Source organism: Garra rufa, chromosome 23 (genome assembly GCF_049309525.1).
Source record: "Garra rufa chromosome 23, GarRuf1.0, whole genome shotgun sequence".
NCBI lineage: Eukaryota > Metazoa > Chordata > Actinopteri > Cypriniformes > Cyprinidae > Garra > Garra rufa.
Window position 1 is genome coordinate 33,827,707 of NC_133383.1, and position 16,648 is coordinate 33,844,354.

Here is a 16,648-nt window from a genome sequence, read left to right on the forward strand (position 1 = left end):
AAGCTCGTGCTCAGGACAGATGGACGTGGCTGTGTATCAAAGGTAAAAAATGATATAAATACTGTTCAGTTTCTCGCAAAAACTGATTGTTTCGTGTCTTAGGACATCAATGTATCGTCACGAGCCGCAGGGTGTAATTTGGATTTGTCTGTGCATGTTTTGTTTTACTTTTAAAGGTCTGGTGCCCATCCACTGCGATAATATGACTGACAGACTGCAACAGTTTGAGTTAAAAATCTTCGTTTGTGTTCTACTGAAGAAACAAAGTCACCTACATCTTGGATGCCCTGGGGGTAAGCAGATGAACATCAAATTTTAATTTTTGGGTGAACTATCCCTTTAATGAATAGTCTATAATATACTTTGGTTAAAAATTCTCAACAGTAGTGTAAAAAACACCCTTTTACCTTGTCAAAATCAGCTCTGCAAAAAATAATTTTATTGCATGGTCCTTTAAATGCAAATAAGCTCTGCTTGCCCCGCCCCTCTCTGCTGTGGGATTATGAGCTGTGATGTTTACTTTAGCCACGTTTAACAGCGAAATTTGCCAACAAGAACATTATTAAGAAAGGCCGTTTGCAAAGATGCATAAAAACCCTTATACTCACTTCTGCTGTGAGGGAAGCTGCATCACGAATGATTTACACGTTTATAGATGCATATGTAGATCGGGACGCTTTCCTTTTAAAAACGAAAGTAGCATTAATCCTCTGCGTCTTCAGCGGCTCAGATGTCGGGAGTAAATGACAACTGCTATGTTCATTATACCATCCAACAACAGAACACCTCAATCGCTCAATCTGAGACATTCTTGTCTTCCTCTGCACCTGAGTCACACAATGGCGATCGGAGTCGGACTGTTTCAGCTCGGTGAGGGCGGGTCTAAGGTAAGGCACTCATGTCAATCAACTATCGTGGGAGTGGCCTCTGTCTGTGTGTCGTCACACCCACAAGAAGCTGAGAATGACCTGATTTTAAAAAGGGGATATTACTTTTAAAGATTAAAAAAATACCACTGGGTGGATTTTTATCATTGTAGGGTGGTTGTGTACACAAACTGCCAACACACATTAATGTTCAAACAACATGTAAAAATTAGTTTTGCATCCGATGAGCCCTTTAAACACACACACACACACACTTAATGTATGTATCATGATGGTGGTTTTAGGTTTAAAAATCATTGTCTGAACAGGATACTATTTCACAATAACAAGATTTTTTTCACATAATGATTTTTTAAAGAAATGCCACAAAACAAAATAAATAAGTTCATCAATCTGACTCTTAAAACCTAAAAATAAACTGATTGTCTCCTCAGCTGCTCAGCATTAGTTAAAGAAAGGTCATAATACCTCTGTTTTTCGGGAAACCTGAAACAGATTAAGTGCGTCACTTAATGTTGAGTAAATGGAAAGGGGATCAGTGCAGAGCTCAAGGGCTGCTTGGGTTTGGGTGGGAACTACAATTAATCGGCTTTAATCACAGCAGTGGGGAAATTCAAACACGTATACCCCGCAGACTGTGTGTTCTTTTGGCTTGGCCAATTAGTCTACCAACTAATCTTATCCAACTGGTCCAAACAGATTTGATCCCAAAACAAGGCCCATGTATGTCGGGGAGGCTTTAATTCCAGCGGTCTTCAATGACATCATTGTTGAATGCAACAAAAGGAGTATTTTTTTGCGGAGTTGAGAGTTGAGCACTGCCGCTAAAGGAATTCTGCTGATACATGTATGAACAGGCTGAAACGGTGGGCAGTTTCAACAAATATTACGATCAGAAGATACAGCAAATGAGCCGTATTTCTGCATTCTGACAGTTTTGTTTCTTCCTAGGGGGTTGATCTGGCCTCATATGGACATCGCCAGTGTTTTCTGAGCTAATGGAGCTATTACTCTGATATTATCTAGGCGCTTGGGATTTCCTTGCCTTTTTTTATTCTTAGAACTAACTACTTGCCTAGTGCACAGAATCAACTTTGTTACAGTACTTAAGTATTTTTTGTGAGTATCTGTACTTTACTTGAGTTTTTATTTTTCAGACTACTTTTACTTTTACTCCACTACATTTCCTAATTGAAATGTGTATTCTTTTACTCCGATACATTTCCTGAAGCATATTCTTTACTTACTACAAAACAGTCAGAAGATCTCAGTCAGAATTGCGAGACGTAAACTCGCAACTGTGAGAAAAGTTTTTTTTCTTAATTTTGCAAAACTGTATGAAAAAAAATCTCCCAAAAGTATTGCTTTCTATCTAGAAAGTGTTTGCTCACAAAAATATTGCCTTTCCCTCAAAATAATTTTGCATTTGCATTGAAATTCTTTTACCTCTTTATTTCCATCACAAAAGTTTTTGTGAGCAAACACAAAGTTTATAAACTCATAATAAGTCAGAATTGTGAACTTCATCTCGCAATTCTGACTTTTTTCTGAGATAAAAAGTCAGAATTGCAAGATAAAATTCACAATTCTGACTTTTTTTTCTAGCAAATTCGAGTTTGTATCTCGTGATAAAAAAACTAAATTCTGGCTTTTTTTCTTCTAATTGGGTGATATAAACTTGCAATTGCGAGAAATAAAGTCAGAATTGCGAGATATAAACTCAGAATTCAAACTTTTTTTTCTCAGAAATTGATGATATAAACTCGCAATTGTGAGAAATAATTTTCCTCACAAATGCAAGTTTATATCTTGCAATTCTGTTTTCTCGCAAATCTGACTTTTTTCCTCACAAATGCAAGTTTGTATCTCACAATTCTGACTTTTTTTCTCTGAACTGGGTGATATAAACTCACAATTGTGAGAAAATAAAGTTAGAATTGCAACTGATAATTCTGACGTTTTTTTCTCATGAAATGATGTTTTATTAACGAGGTTCGGGAGGAGCACGATCAGATAATCAATCCATTCGGCACAGGTGCAACTTGTTTAACCAATCATTGAATTAGCGCATCATCTATATATTGCCAGCCGTTTTATCTCCATCCAGCGACAGTTTCTTGGCATCCCTCCTCCACCCCTACTCCCCACTTCTAATCTGTTTCTATCCTAAACTAGCAGGGGGAGTTCTCTGGGTCCGGCCTGTATTCCGGGCCCGGAACCCTTCCCCAGGACAGCACGCCAAAATATGCTTATTACTCGCTCAAGCAGATTAGATGTAAGGGCGAACTCGTGAATGGATGATATGAAATCACAATTGGAAAAAGAAAAATTTAATTTACTTGTACTTTTACTTTCAATACTTAAGTACATTTTAAGATAAAAAAAAAAATACTTTTTGTACTTAAGTACAATAAATATCACATACTTTAAGACTTTTACTCAAGTAATATTCTAAACGGTGACTTCAACTTCTACCAAAGTAATTTTCTGGTAAGATATCTGCACTTTTACTTAAGTATGGCTTTCAGGTAGGCCTACTTTATACACCACTGCTGACAGCTGGCTATCCTGACCTCATGACCATATTAGATCAATGGATTAAAAAACTTACACACATACAGTTGCAATCGAAATTATTCAAGCCCCCCAAAGACTGCAGAACTTTACAAATACAAGCTTTTCTGAAGATCCAGAACTTTATAAAAATTGCATTTACAACAGTTTGCTGGAATATTAAAAGTGATAATGTCAATATATAATGTAATGTTTTTGAATTATAGGATTTTGTAGTAACACAGCTATGTCATAATTATTCAACCCCTATTCAATATTGCCGTTTTAAGTGACTTATTTTTATGGTAGGGAACAAAATTCGATTCTATTAAAACTCTATTATATTAAAAAAATAAAAAAAACTGAATTAGCTTGGGCTGTTACACATACATTTAGCCCATGCATGTGCTGAAGTTGAGTAGCAAATATGATAAAGTCTACAGAGCTCTCACAAAAGCTATAGAGAAGAAATAATAGAAAGTCTAAGGCTACATGAACATTTCTAAGACATTACAATTCATAGAGACACAGCTGGCAGCCTTATTACTTAGTTTAAAATGTGTTGTACCAGAAAACCTCTTGAGGGTGTTGGAAAAAAAAGCACAATATCATAAAATGTTTGGTCAGAGCAACTGAGAAAAATCTGCAATGTACAGCCAAAGATTTGCAAGATGACCCGACGAAAGGAGGAAAAACATTTCAATGCAATGTATAAGATGAACACTAGACAAGTATGGCTTTCACGTTGAGGCATCTTGCCAAATACCACTCTTAAACAAGAAGAACAAAAATGCTGACTTGAACATGTTAAAATACGTTTGGATAGACCTGTGGAGTTCTGGAAGAATGTTTTATGGAGTAATGTGACCAAACTGGAACTTTTTGGACCCCTGATTCTGGTGCAAAAAAGGCAAAACTTATCAGCAGAAGAACACCATCTCCATCGTCAAACTTGGAGGTGGGCCAGTCCTGTTATGGGGGTGTTTTACTGCTGCAGGATGTATATATCTATATCTATATCTATATCTATATCTATATCTATATCTATATCTATATCTATATCTATATCATGACTGTATAAAGGACATCATGGATTCTTTGAAGTATCAGGTCATTTTGACAAGAATTGTGACGCCTTTGGTCCAAAGACTAAAGCTAGTGATCAAAGGACTTTCCTGCAGGACAATCATGCCAAAGTAAACATCCAAATCTGCTTATTCTTGGTTCAGGGTTCAGTCATAGAATATTCTTGAGTGGCCTGTTTAGTCTCCAGATTTAATTCTCATTGAAAATATTTGGTTGAACTTAAAGAAAGCTGTGGCAAAGTTAAAACCAAAGATTATCAGTGATCTGAAAGCTTTTTGAGGTGAGGAATGGGCCAAGATTGCAGTAGAGAGGTGGCAGGTAAGCATTTCAAAGCAGCATTTATTGGTGGTTTTAAAGAATAAAAGATTCTGCACCCAATTTTACATTTAGGGGTTGAATCATTTTGAACATGAACGTTTAGAGCCAATTTGATTTTCTTTCATTATTCATCAACTTATGTTCTCAGGATTACTGAAATGTGTTTTAATAAACTTCCTCCAATAGTGTACTGATCCCTTTGTTGAATTGCTTTCACAAAATTTTGTTCTCTGCAGCAAAATGTCTTGTAGGTCAAGGGGGTTCAAGAATTTCGATTGCAACTGTATGAGATGAGTACAGTTTGATAAGAAGAAAAATGCACATAACCTGTGATAAATTCCTAGCTGGGTATTAAGGAAGTCATGAGACTAATTTGATCAGAAAAAAACAAAACAAAACAGGTTTGCCATCAATTCAATGTGGAGTAACATCTTTTGTAGTGCATGCACATTTATTGTGTTGCTTTTACTGTACATATGTTTGTTTATTTGGCAGACACTGAAAAGTGACTCAAAGTGCAAGGTATGCACTGTTTACCAGTTGTGACGATTGATGTCACCGTTTTCCTCTGAAGTGCAACCTGAAAACCTACTATGAAAAGAAAGTTTGCATGCTGATGTAATACTTGCCATTCAAAACATGCCGTCAGACTCTGGTGGTAACGGCGGTTACAGATGTTGGCTGGCGCTCCAGCTGTGCCTGCAGTGAGGGAGCCGGAGATTGAAAGCATTTGCTTGATTGATTTGATGAATACAAAAATAGCAGCTGCTTCAGTGTGGTGAAACAGTTGTCCTGGGAGGTTAGGTTACAACATGCATCAGTCTGCAGCCTAAGATTGAGGTTTTGAATTTAAAGACTTTTTTTCATCTTAGGGAAGACGTCAAAACTTTGGAATGCCACAAAGTGGAAAAACTCACATCAACGAAACCTTGACAAAGGCAGGCTGCTTCTGCTAATTACCTGTTGACGCCTTAATTACATTTGATTGTCATGCCATTTCAGCATGTCATTCAGGAAAACAGATACAGTGACAGATAAAGATGACATATCATTTTAATAACTTTAATATATCCCAGCTTAAAGAATCACCAAGTGTTGGAAGCTGCCGGTATTCTAAGAATACCTACTTCCCCCCAGCTCTTTTATTCGCCCTTTAAATAAAGTAGTTCGAGTCCGCGTCAAAGTTTAAAATCAATTTAATAGAAAAGTCAAAGAGTGCTGAGCTCAGGATTCCAGAACAGCCAATATCAAATCTGACATTCTGGGCAGTCCAGGAATGTCTCACAAAACTAAATGCAGGTATTTATATTCTTGATTCTGCAGGTCCCTCCTTCTGACATCTTTCAGCTTCCTCCAATCAGGGCCTGTTGTCACCAACCATTCCTGCACAGAAAAGAAAATACAGCCCCCACCCCATTCTTCTTCTTAGAGTGACCAAAAGTCTAAAGCGACCTTCAAACAGCGACTGTTGCAGGGCTTCTTTTCTCCTACGTGCCTGTAAACTATGGGATTATTTTTGTGCCTATAAAACTGAACGTAACTTTATAAAACTGAACGTAACTTTCCAAGAAACGATCAAAAATATGCCACTGCAAAAGAAGAAAAACACAATGAAAATGAAAAAATGAACTCAGTCGCACGAATTTAACATGCTCTTCAAATATGATTCATTCTTTGTTAATGATTTTCAAAGAATCGTTTTCGTGAATCATGGATTCTGAATGCGTTGCCACAGCTTTCGTTTACGCTTCGCAAATTTTCGTTTGCTGTTTTGGCACAGACCTCTCGTGGGGGCGGGCTTAACAGCGATCTACTCTGATTGGCTAATGAGCTTTTGATGGACAGTTGCTCTCTGACCTGGAAGCACAGGATATGTCTCTGTTAGATTTGTTGAATTTGTAATACATTGTCAGCACAGCAGTAATTTCCAGTTTCATACAATAAAAATCACAGATGAACATGTTTATTTAAAATCAAGTAACATAAGTAATAAAAACAATATCTTAAATATATAGCCTTGTGTTTTATTTTATTTAAAGGAATGTATTTGCATTTTACTTAAAGGGATAGTTAACGAAAATCAAGAACTTCAAAACCAAGTAATCACTATAGGCTAATCATTTTAATTTCATTTCAGTCCTATTGTTATTTTCTTTCTTCTGTGAAACAATAAAGTTATTGTTTTTGTTTTTAAAATCTCATCACCTGAAGGCACTGTTTGTACTCTCCTTGCACATGGAATAAAGCTAAGAATGAAATCATAAGTTTTGGATTGTCAGAATACTAGATCAATAGAAAAAAAATCTTAAGAATAAAAATCAAACCACACTTTCATATTATTATCCAATTATTTTGATGACTAAAAAATACAAAATAGACACAATGTTTTTTAAATAATTAATACATTTTCCAGCATGAATAAAAATCACAAGAACAATACATAATGTTTCAGATAAATGTTTAACCATTTAATAACAAATTGTAAAATGCAATACAAATCAGGAATCTGTAAATTTGATAATTCTCTTTAACTTTTATTTAATTGACAAAAGTACAAAGAAAAGATTTTCAAAGTTTCATTGACCAACTTAAATATATTTTGTAAATATAAACAAATTTTGATTTTGATGGCTACACCACACTAAAAAAAAAGTTGGGACAGAGGCAAAATAAAAAAGAGTTATAGAATATCCAAATAAGCTGTTTTGGAACAGTTTGTGAGCAGGGTAAATTAGTAATACTGTAGGTAAGGTTATCAGGTTTGGCTCATCAGAAATATATCAAGTGATGCTGCTGGTTCACTGGGCCAGAGCTCATCTCAGATAGTCAAAGAGACAGTGGACATGTGTGCTGTGGCCAAATTTTTCACTGGGAAAAATTGATGTCGAGCTGTCAGTCCCACTGATCGAAGGGAACTCGAAAAATATTAGGCCTAGAAGATTCCTTATCCTGTGGCTCCATCTAGTGGACAACATCAATATCACCGCCTTCATCTTTCAGTTAAAATGGCTGATTAGCGTCCCAAACATGATAAATTCGTGAAACTAAAGCCGACACGCTACAGGACTGTCATGAATGGAATTTGGTCTTGACGACGGATCGTGCCCAGTAGGTCTGGGTCTGTTCATGGCAAAAAAAAGTGTCAGACTGTGTCTAAAGATAGTAATCTTAGAATCCAATAACCAGTCATTGCCATTCGTTTTCACAAAGATTTTTTAAATATTTAATATTTGTCACTGATACCAAGTGCAGCTATAGCGGAGAAGTGTTCCCTGTCATATATCATTCAGCATTAATTTTGTAATTTTATCAAACGTTTTTCTTGATAGGAAAAATCTCTATTGTTGTGATTTATTTCTTGGCTTTTTCAATTCATAAGTTTACGCTGCAAATTTAAATAGTTTCTTTTTTATGCAGTCAATAGCCTAAATTAGGCTATGTCAGTGATTCTCTCATTATTAAAGATGGTCAAGTATTATTTTATTTCGATCGGCAGTCTAACACAAGTTAAAAAAAACCTTATTGCCCCATCTATTGAATACAGGCTAATTCCTTAATTTTTAACTTCTTAAAAGGAGGTTGCTAGTATCCTTATATTTTGGATTTGGATACACAGCAGACGAATTTCAAGAATTTAGTTTTTTTATTATTATTATTATTTTTTTTTTTTTTTGTTCTTTAATGGATTGATGCATGAACAAATAATTTTATTTCATCATATTCGTGATTTATGAATTTATGTAAGCTTCGTTTTGAAGTAGGCTATTCGTTATGAAGAAAATTCGTTAGGCTAGCATAAAGTTCATTTAATAGTCTTCATAATACATTTTATTTGTTTTTTATTATACTGCAGATCAAAATAAAATAATTTTAGATGCTCTTTAAAAATGAGAATCACTGACATAATTTAGGCTACTTTTTTGACTGGGGAAAAACGATTTAAATTATCATTACTATTTGTTTTGCTCTTTAATGGATTCTATTATTGACTTGAAATCGTGTTACATGTGAATGGTCTACATGTATATTATTGCTCAAATAAATGTTTTTAAAAACGTGCTAGAAATGTTATAATTAAGAGAATTTAACATAGACCTACGCATTTTAAAAGACATGATAAAATGTGTCTACTCATAATTACAAAAAGAAAAAGAAGCATCGGACTTAATGCAAAACATAATATAACAGAACAGAACATGAAATGTCATTATCACATCATCATCATACATGAAATAGACTTTATTACACGGACTGACAGCGACGGAAAGGTAGACTGCGCCTTCGTCTTTTTCTGAAAAGGCATTAAAAATTCGCCATACTTTAATACTTAAAATAAACAAAGCACGACGTATTGCACACCGCAACAACTTTTCAATATGCGCGCCACTGACGTCACCGTCCGTCTGTGCTTCCAGGTCAGAGAGCAACTGTCCATCAAAAGCTCATTAGCCAATCAGAGTAGATCGCTGTTAAGCCCGCCCCCACGAGAGGTTTGTGCCAAAACAGCAAACGAAAATTTGCGAAGCGTAAACGAAAGCTGTGGCAACGCATTCAGAATCCATGATTCACGAAAACGATTCTTTGAAAATCATTAACAAAGAATGAATCATATTTGAAAAGCATGTTAAATTCGTGCGACTTAGTTCATTTTTTCAATTTCATTGTGTTTTTCTTCTTTTGCAGTGGCATATTTTTGATCGTTTCTTGGAAAGTTACGTTCAGTTTTATAAAGTTACGTTCAGTTTTATAGGCACAAAAATAATCCCATAGTAAACAGAGGTTTCTCAGAAATGACATGGATGTAGAGAGTTCGCACCTACACACACACATTTTGCTAAACAGTTTTCGTTACACAGTTCACCCAAACATGAAAATGTGCTGAACATGTGCTCACCCTCAGGTCATCCAAGATGTAGATGAGTTTGTTTCTTCATCAGATTTGGAGAAATGTAGCATTACATCACTTGCTCACCAATGGATCCTCTGCAGTGAACGGGTGCCGTCAGAATGAGAGTCCAAACAGCTTATAAAAACATCACAATAATCCACAAGTCAATTAATGTTTTGTGATGCCAAACGCTGTTTGTATGAAATATATTTTTAACTGCAATCCATAATATTGCTTTCTCCAGTTATGAATCAGGAGAAAATGCACAGATCACCCTTACGAAAAAAGAAGTTTATTCAAGTATGCTACAAGTATACTTCTTTTAAACAAACAAACAAACAAAAAGGAAAGTATACTTTCAGTCTACTTTTTATGTATTTATTAGAAATGTGCTTTATATACTTCTCAGAAATATACTTAAAATTACTTGACTTCTATTTAGAAAAAATCCTAAATATATCTGAGCTCTACTTATGTTCGGAGAATCCATGTTTTCATTGTTATACGCTAGGGGCGCTATTACACATCTTCTGTATAGAATTTCCAAAAGTGAAGAAGAAACCGAAACAACAGATGCTTCCACATGTAATCTAACACAATAGTCAGACATAAAACAGCATCAAAACCATAGATATTGAAAACTGTGTAACGTTATGAAAAAAAATGTCGACCAATGAAGAGGTAATAATGACTGTCAAGCTTTGGGGTGTTGATCAACTCCATCTACGTTTTGATTATCATCAATACTCTTTGCGTTTTATTTTTAGCTTTTTGCTCAAAATGTTTTTTTTATTTATGAAACTTACCCACATTCAAGTGTTTATAAAAAAGAATGCATGAAACTAGAATAAAATGTTTTTGTTTACAAGCAGATACCCTGTTCTTTCTTTTGATGTTTTGTATGTTCAGATATTCATATAACAAAACATATACAAATTAATATTTAAGTATACTTACAGTATAAAACTACTAAACTAGTAGTTTACTGAGACTATACTTTAAAGTGTACTAAATATGCATAAAAAAGTATTTAATTAGAAAACTATCAGTACCTATAAGTTCACTTTTAGTATACTTGCAGTACAAACTAAAGAGCCAAAACAGTCCAAAACCACTCTAAACAAATTTTTGGGTGGATTTTGATATGAGAGAATAACAGGAAAGGTGTTATGTTATGGATTATGGACCAGTATTTTAGCTTAAAACAATGATATGAAGTTAAAAAAAACACTTTAATGATGGATTTCCTTATAAACATGCAGCTTTTGGATTCACAAGATGTTAACTGATGGATTGAAGTGGTGTGAATTACTTGTGGATTATTGTGATGTTTTTCTCAGATGTTTGGACTCTCATTCTGATGGTACCCATTCACTGCAGAGGATCTGTTCACTGCAAAAAATGCTTTTCTTAATTAGACTTTTTGTCTTGTTTCCAGCCAAAATATCAAAGAATTCTTAAATCATTTTCTAGACAAGTAAAAATTATTTTCTTGTTTTCAAAAAAAAAAAAAAAAAAATTAAAATTAGGTGCATTTTTGCAAAATAATCTGCCAATGGGGTAAGAAAAATAATCTTGCTATCTGTTTGAAATAAGATTTTTTTGCTTACCCTATTGGCAGATTATTTAGCTTGTTCTAAGCAAAAACTCACTTAATTTTGACTTGTTTTTCCGAAAACAAGAAAATAATTTTTACTTGTCTAGAAAATCCTGCTTGATTTAAGAATTTTTAGATATTTTGGCTGGAAACAAGACAAAAAATCTAAGTAAGAAAATCATTTTTTGCAGTGTTGGTGAGCAAGTGATAGAATGCTACATTTCTCTAAATCTGATGAAGCAACCAACTCTGCATCTGCATCTTGGATGACCTTATGGTGGGTGAACTATTCCTTTAATACGCAGAGACTACTAAATAAGACTTTCTAAGGAATTTCCTGAGAGTAAACACTGTGACTTATGACTCATTCGAAATTTTGCTTCTGGCCAAAGGCAAAAAATAAGGAGTGCTCGGAAAACTAAATGAGTTTTTAATGATGATAATGATGAAATGGATTCTAAAATTGAGTAATACTAGTCAAGAGCAGCATTGAAAACCTGATATGCTTCAGTTTTAGACATGCAACCAACATTTCAAAAATTTATGTCTAAATTGTATTTGTGAGCAACAATCAATTATGACTTTGCAAAGTATATTTCATGTCAACTTGACAAAATACAACAAACTTAATCTGATGAAACGCTGTGCTTTGCATATGATGGGTCATTCTTGCTAAATACTGCTGACTGCTGAATCCCTCAACCTTATCATAATCTTGAGTGACAGAAGAGGTCAGGTGACCTTTAGACGGCTGTTATCACCTATTCATTCAGAGGCCCATGCACTTGCTGAATTATTGCAGTGTCAAGATATGTGCTCAAACTCTGCTCTCTGCTTAAGCAAACTGCTCTGGCCTTCTGTTGCTAAGATAACACCTGTGCTGGTTTTATGGGATGTTGATGAATAACTGGAAAATGCTGTGTTCTCACAGGCACACATAACAGATTTTATTTGTTCAGCTGTGAAATAAGCCATTGCTGCAGAAAGACGCTAGGAGAGAAAACGTTACAAAACTCATGGTTCATATTTTTCGATGAGCGAGGCTGTCCTGATTTAATAAACTAAGTAGCGTCAGTGGTGCATCCCCAAGCAGGTCAAGAATGACGAATGAAGCAAAAAGGTACAGCTTTGTCTAAGATGTAAACAAGTTTGTAATAATAACAATCACAAGTCAATGGATTCAAGGGTCGGGAACAATGGTGAACATAAACACTCATTGAAAGTGGTTTCTTAATCTTAGATTGTACATTTACAATGACACTTTCAATGTTACCAGGTATCTCCTGCATGCATGTTTATTTTTAAGGGGAGACACAGCAGGCAAAAACGCTGTTTTTCTGTCTTTCTTCGTAGTTATTTCTGAATTATGGAGTGACAAAATGAGACACCAAAAATCCCCTCTGTAAAAACATTTGACTTAAAAAAATTAAACAAGAATTTTGAAACTGACTTGATCCAGCGTTTAGATTTTTGTACTAGAAATGTATGCAAATTAGCGCATATTTCATTAAATAATGCCTAATTTGCCTATTTAAGCCTACAATTTTAGAAAACTTGTAATATAAAAAATGTTTGCAATTATCAAAGTAATCAATCAACTGAGTAAGTAAGGTGATAACTATTAGTTATTTTTTTTACCCTATTCACCTGCAGTGTCTTGCCTTAAAAGGTCTGCACTGAAAATGGACAATTTTGTGAAATAATACATCAACTGTAACAGAATACAATGCACAAGATACATACTCATGTAGGACTACTTTTACATTTCCCTTATAAAAATTGTCTTGCTCTGGCAAAGTCCTCTATTAAAATTATGGTAAATTTCTTGCAAGCTTATATTTTCAATTGCACATGAGCTTTAAGTGTAAAGTGAAATATTTTGCCAAGATACAACTATTTGAAAATCTGGAATCTGAGGGTGCAAAAAAATCAACATATTGAGAAAATCGCCTTTAAAGTTAGCCAAATGAAGTTCTTAGCAATGCATATTATTAATCAAAAATTAGGTTTTGATATATTTACTGTAGGAAATCTAAAAAATATATTCATAAAATATGATCATTATTAATATCCTAATGATTTTTGCCATAAAAGAAAAATTGATCATTTTGACCCAAACAATGCATTTTTACCATGTATTATGACCATGGCGGATCTGGAGGCTCAGGAAGCCATGGCTAGGAAAAAAGTCCAGGAGACCATGGCGGATTTGGGGGCTCAGGAAGTCATGGCCAGGTAAACAGTCCAGGAGACCATAGCAGATCTGGGGGCTCAGGAAGCCATGGCCAGGTAAACAGTCCAGGAGACCATAGCGGATTTGGGGGCTCAGGAAGTCATGGCCAGGTAAACAGTCCAGGAGACCATAGCAGATCTGGGGGCTCAGGAAGCCATGGCCAGGTAAACAGTCCAGGAGACCATGGCGGATTTGGGGGCTCAGGAAGTCATGGCCAGGTAAACAGTCCAGGAGACCATGGCGGATCTGGGGGCTCAGGAAGTCATGGCCAGGTAAACAGTCCAGGAGACCATGGCGGATTTGGGGGCTCAGGAAGTCATGGCCAGGTAAACAGTCCAGGAGACCATAGCAGATCTGGGGGCTCAGGAAGCCATGGCCAGGTAAACAGTCCAGGAGACCATAGCGGATTTGGGGGCTCAGGAAGTCATGGCCAGGTAAACAGTCCAGGAGACCATAGCGGATTTGGGGGCTCAGGAAGCCATGGCCAGGTAAACAATCCAGGAGACCATGGCGGATCTGGGGGCTCAGGAAGCCATGGCCAGGTAAACAGTCCAGGAGACCATAGCGGATCTGGGGGCTCAGGAAGCCATGGCCAGGTAAACAATCCAGGAGACCATAGCGGATCTGGGGGCTCAGGAAGCCATGGCCAGGTAAACAATCCAGGAGACCATAGCGGATCTGGGGGCTCAGGAAGCCATGGCCAGGTAAACAATCCAGGAGACCATAGCGGATCTGGGGGCTCAGGAAGCCATGGCCAGGTAAACAATCCAGGAGACCATAGCGGATCTGGGGGCTCAGGAAGCCATGGCCAGGTAAACAGTCCAGGAGACCATAGCGGATTTGGGGGCTCAGGAAGTCATGGCCAGGTAAACAGTCCAGGAGACCATAGCGAATCTGGGGGCTCAGGAAGCCATGGCCAGGTAAACAATCCAGGAGACCATGGCGGATCTGGGGGTTCAGGAAGTGGTGTGGATTCAGCTATCAGCTGTTTGGACTCTTATTTTGACGGCACCCATTTACTGCAGAGGATCCATTGGTGAGCAAGTCTTGTCTGCTAACCATTTCTTCACCACTTTTGCTGTGTGTTTTGGGTCGTTGTCATGCTGAAATGTCCACTGGTGCCCAAGGCCAAGTTTCTCTGCAGACTGCCTGATGTTGTTGTTGAGAGTTTTGATGTATTGCTCCTTTTTCATGGTGCTGTTTACTGTGATTAGGTTCCCTGGTCCACCGGCTAAAAAACAGCCCCAAAACATTAGGTTCCCAGCACCATGTTTGACAGTGGGGATGGTGTTCTTAGGGCTGAAGACTTCTCCTTTTTTACACCAAATGAAGGCTACATCCATTGTGGCCAAACAATTCAATTTTTGTTTCATCTGACCATAAAACAGAAGACCAGAAGTCTTCTTCTTTGTCCAGATGAGCATTTGCAAAGGCCAAGTGTGCTTTTGTGTGCCTTATCTGGAGAAGTGTCCTCCTTGGTCTGCGTCCGTGGAACCCAGTGGTGTTCAATGTCCGTTGGACTGTCTGCCTTGAGATGTTGCCACCAGCAGAGCCCAGATTCATCAGGATGGTCTTGGTGGTGATCCTTGGACAGGTGTCACTTTTGGCTTCCGACCACATTTGATACTCATTGCATTGACTGAAAACCAGTGTTGGTGGTAACACATTACAAGTAACGCAAATTACGTAATAATATTACTTTTTCCAAATAACTAGTAAAGTAACGTATTTAATTGACAAGGAAAGTTAAAGGTCCCATATTGTACACATTTCTGGAGGTTTATTTTAGTTGTTGATGTCCTTAAGAATATATATTTGCGGTATAAGTGCCAAAATCCATCTCAATATATTTTTACAGCTCCTTTTTTAGGAGCTCTGTCAAAAACAGGTCGATTTTGGCCCATCTAATTAATATTCATGAGCCTCTCTTCTGATTGGCCTGTTGTTTTCTGAGTGACGCACAGCCAGGCCAATCACAGATAACTACGGTCATGTATGCTTTAGCCGAGCCTAGAGCCATAGAGAGAGCCTAGCCTGCTGATACTCAACAGGATATTCCAGAATGATCATTACTGTTTTTTCTTTTTCAAACACCGAATGCAGTAAGCTACATAACTGTTGCTTTAGTAAAGCCCCTTTCACAATACGCGCTGATTCAGTAAAATTACGGGAACGAGCGCTGTGTGAACAAAAGCCAGAACCATAAAGGCAGTGTTGTAGTGATGATGCACGTTATCATGCGACTCTTCACGACAAAAAAATACGTGCAAAGTGGAATGAAGCGGCGATCGGACAGAACCAGCTCCTCACTATCAGCGCTGAAGCACAGTTTGTTCAGTTTAGTTTCAGTTTAGTGAATCGTACGCGTCGCATTACATCTCACATCCAAACGTCACATGTCTTTATGGGTTGTGTGTAAAGCACGCACAGATTCCGGAAAACAACTGTGAATGAACCAAATCAAACAACTCAGGAACAAATCATGGGACACATTATCTGTGTATTTACCGGAATCGCTGTGTGAAAGAGGCTGAAGTTGACGTGCCACTGGTCTCTTATATTCACGTTGTTCTGAAGCCTGTGCAATGATGTAGTTTTGACATCTATAGACTGAACAGCGTTTTCTAGATTAGTTTCTGTGTTGTTGTTGCTTAGCAATGTTTTGGACGCGATGTTGTCTGGGTTTGACAAAAGGAGGGTGGGACGTGGTTGGTGCTGGGGTGGTGACTGAAGGCGGTGACTGAGTAGATCGAACGTCACATCATTGCGGAAGTCACAGCGTCTCGTGAAAATGAACAGCTACTTTAAGCAGGCTGTGTGCAGTTTACTGTGGATTGACTGTTTTGAAACTCATATGGTAGTTACATAGCCCATAGACCTCAGTTATCATGAAAAAAGCCAGGAAATTTCGATTTTGACAATATGGGACCTTTAAGCCAGTTACTTTTTTCCCCCATTTATTGATTAAAACATTAATTCATCTCACTCACTTAAAAAACAGATCCAGTATTCCTCAAAATGAATAAAAACTGTGAAATTCAACGCAAACCTGCAATAATGAAATATGTTAAATAATACAAATATCC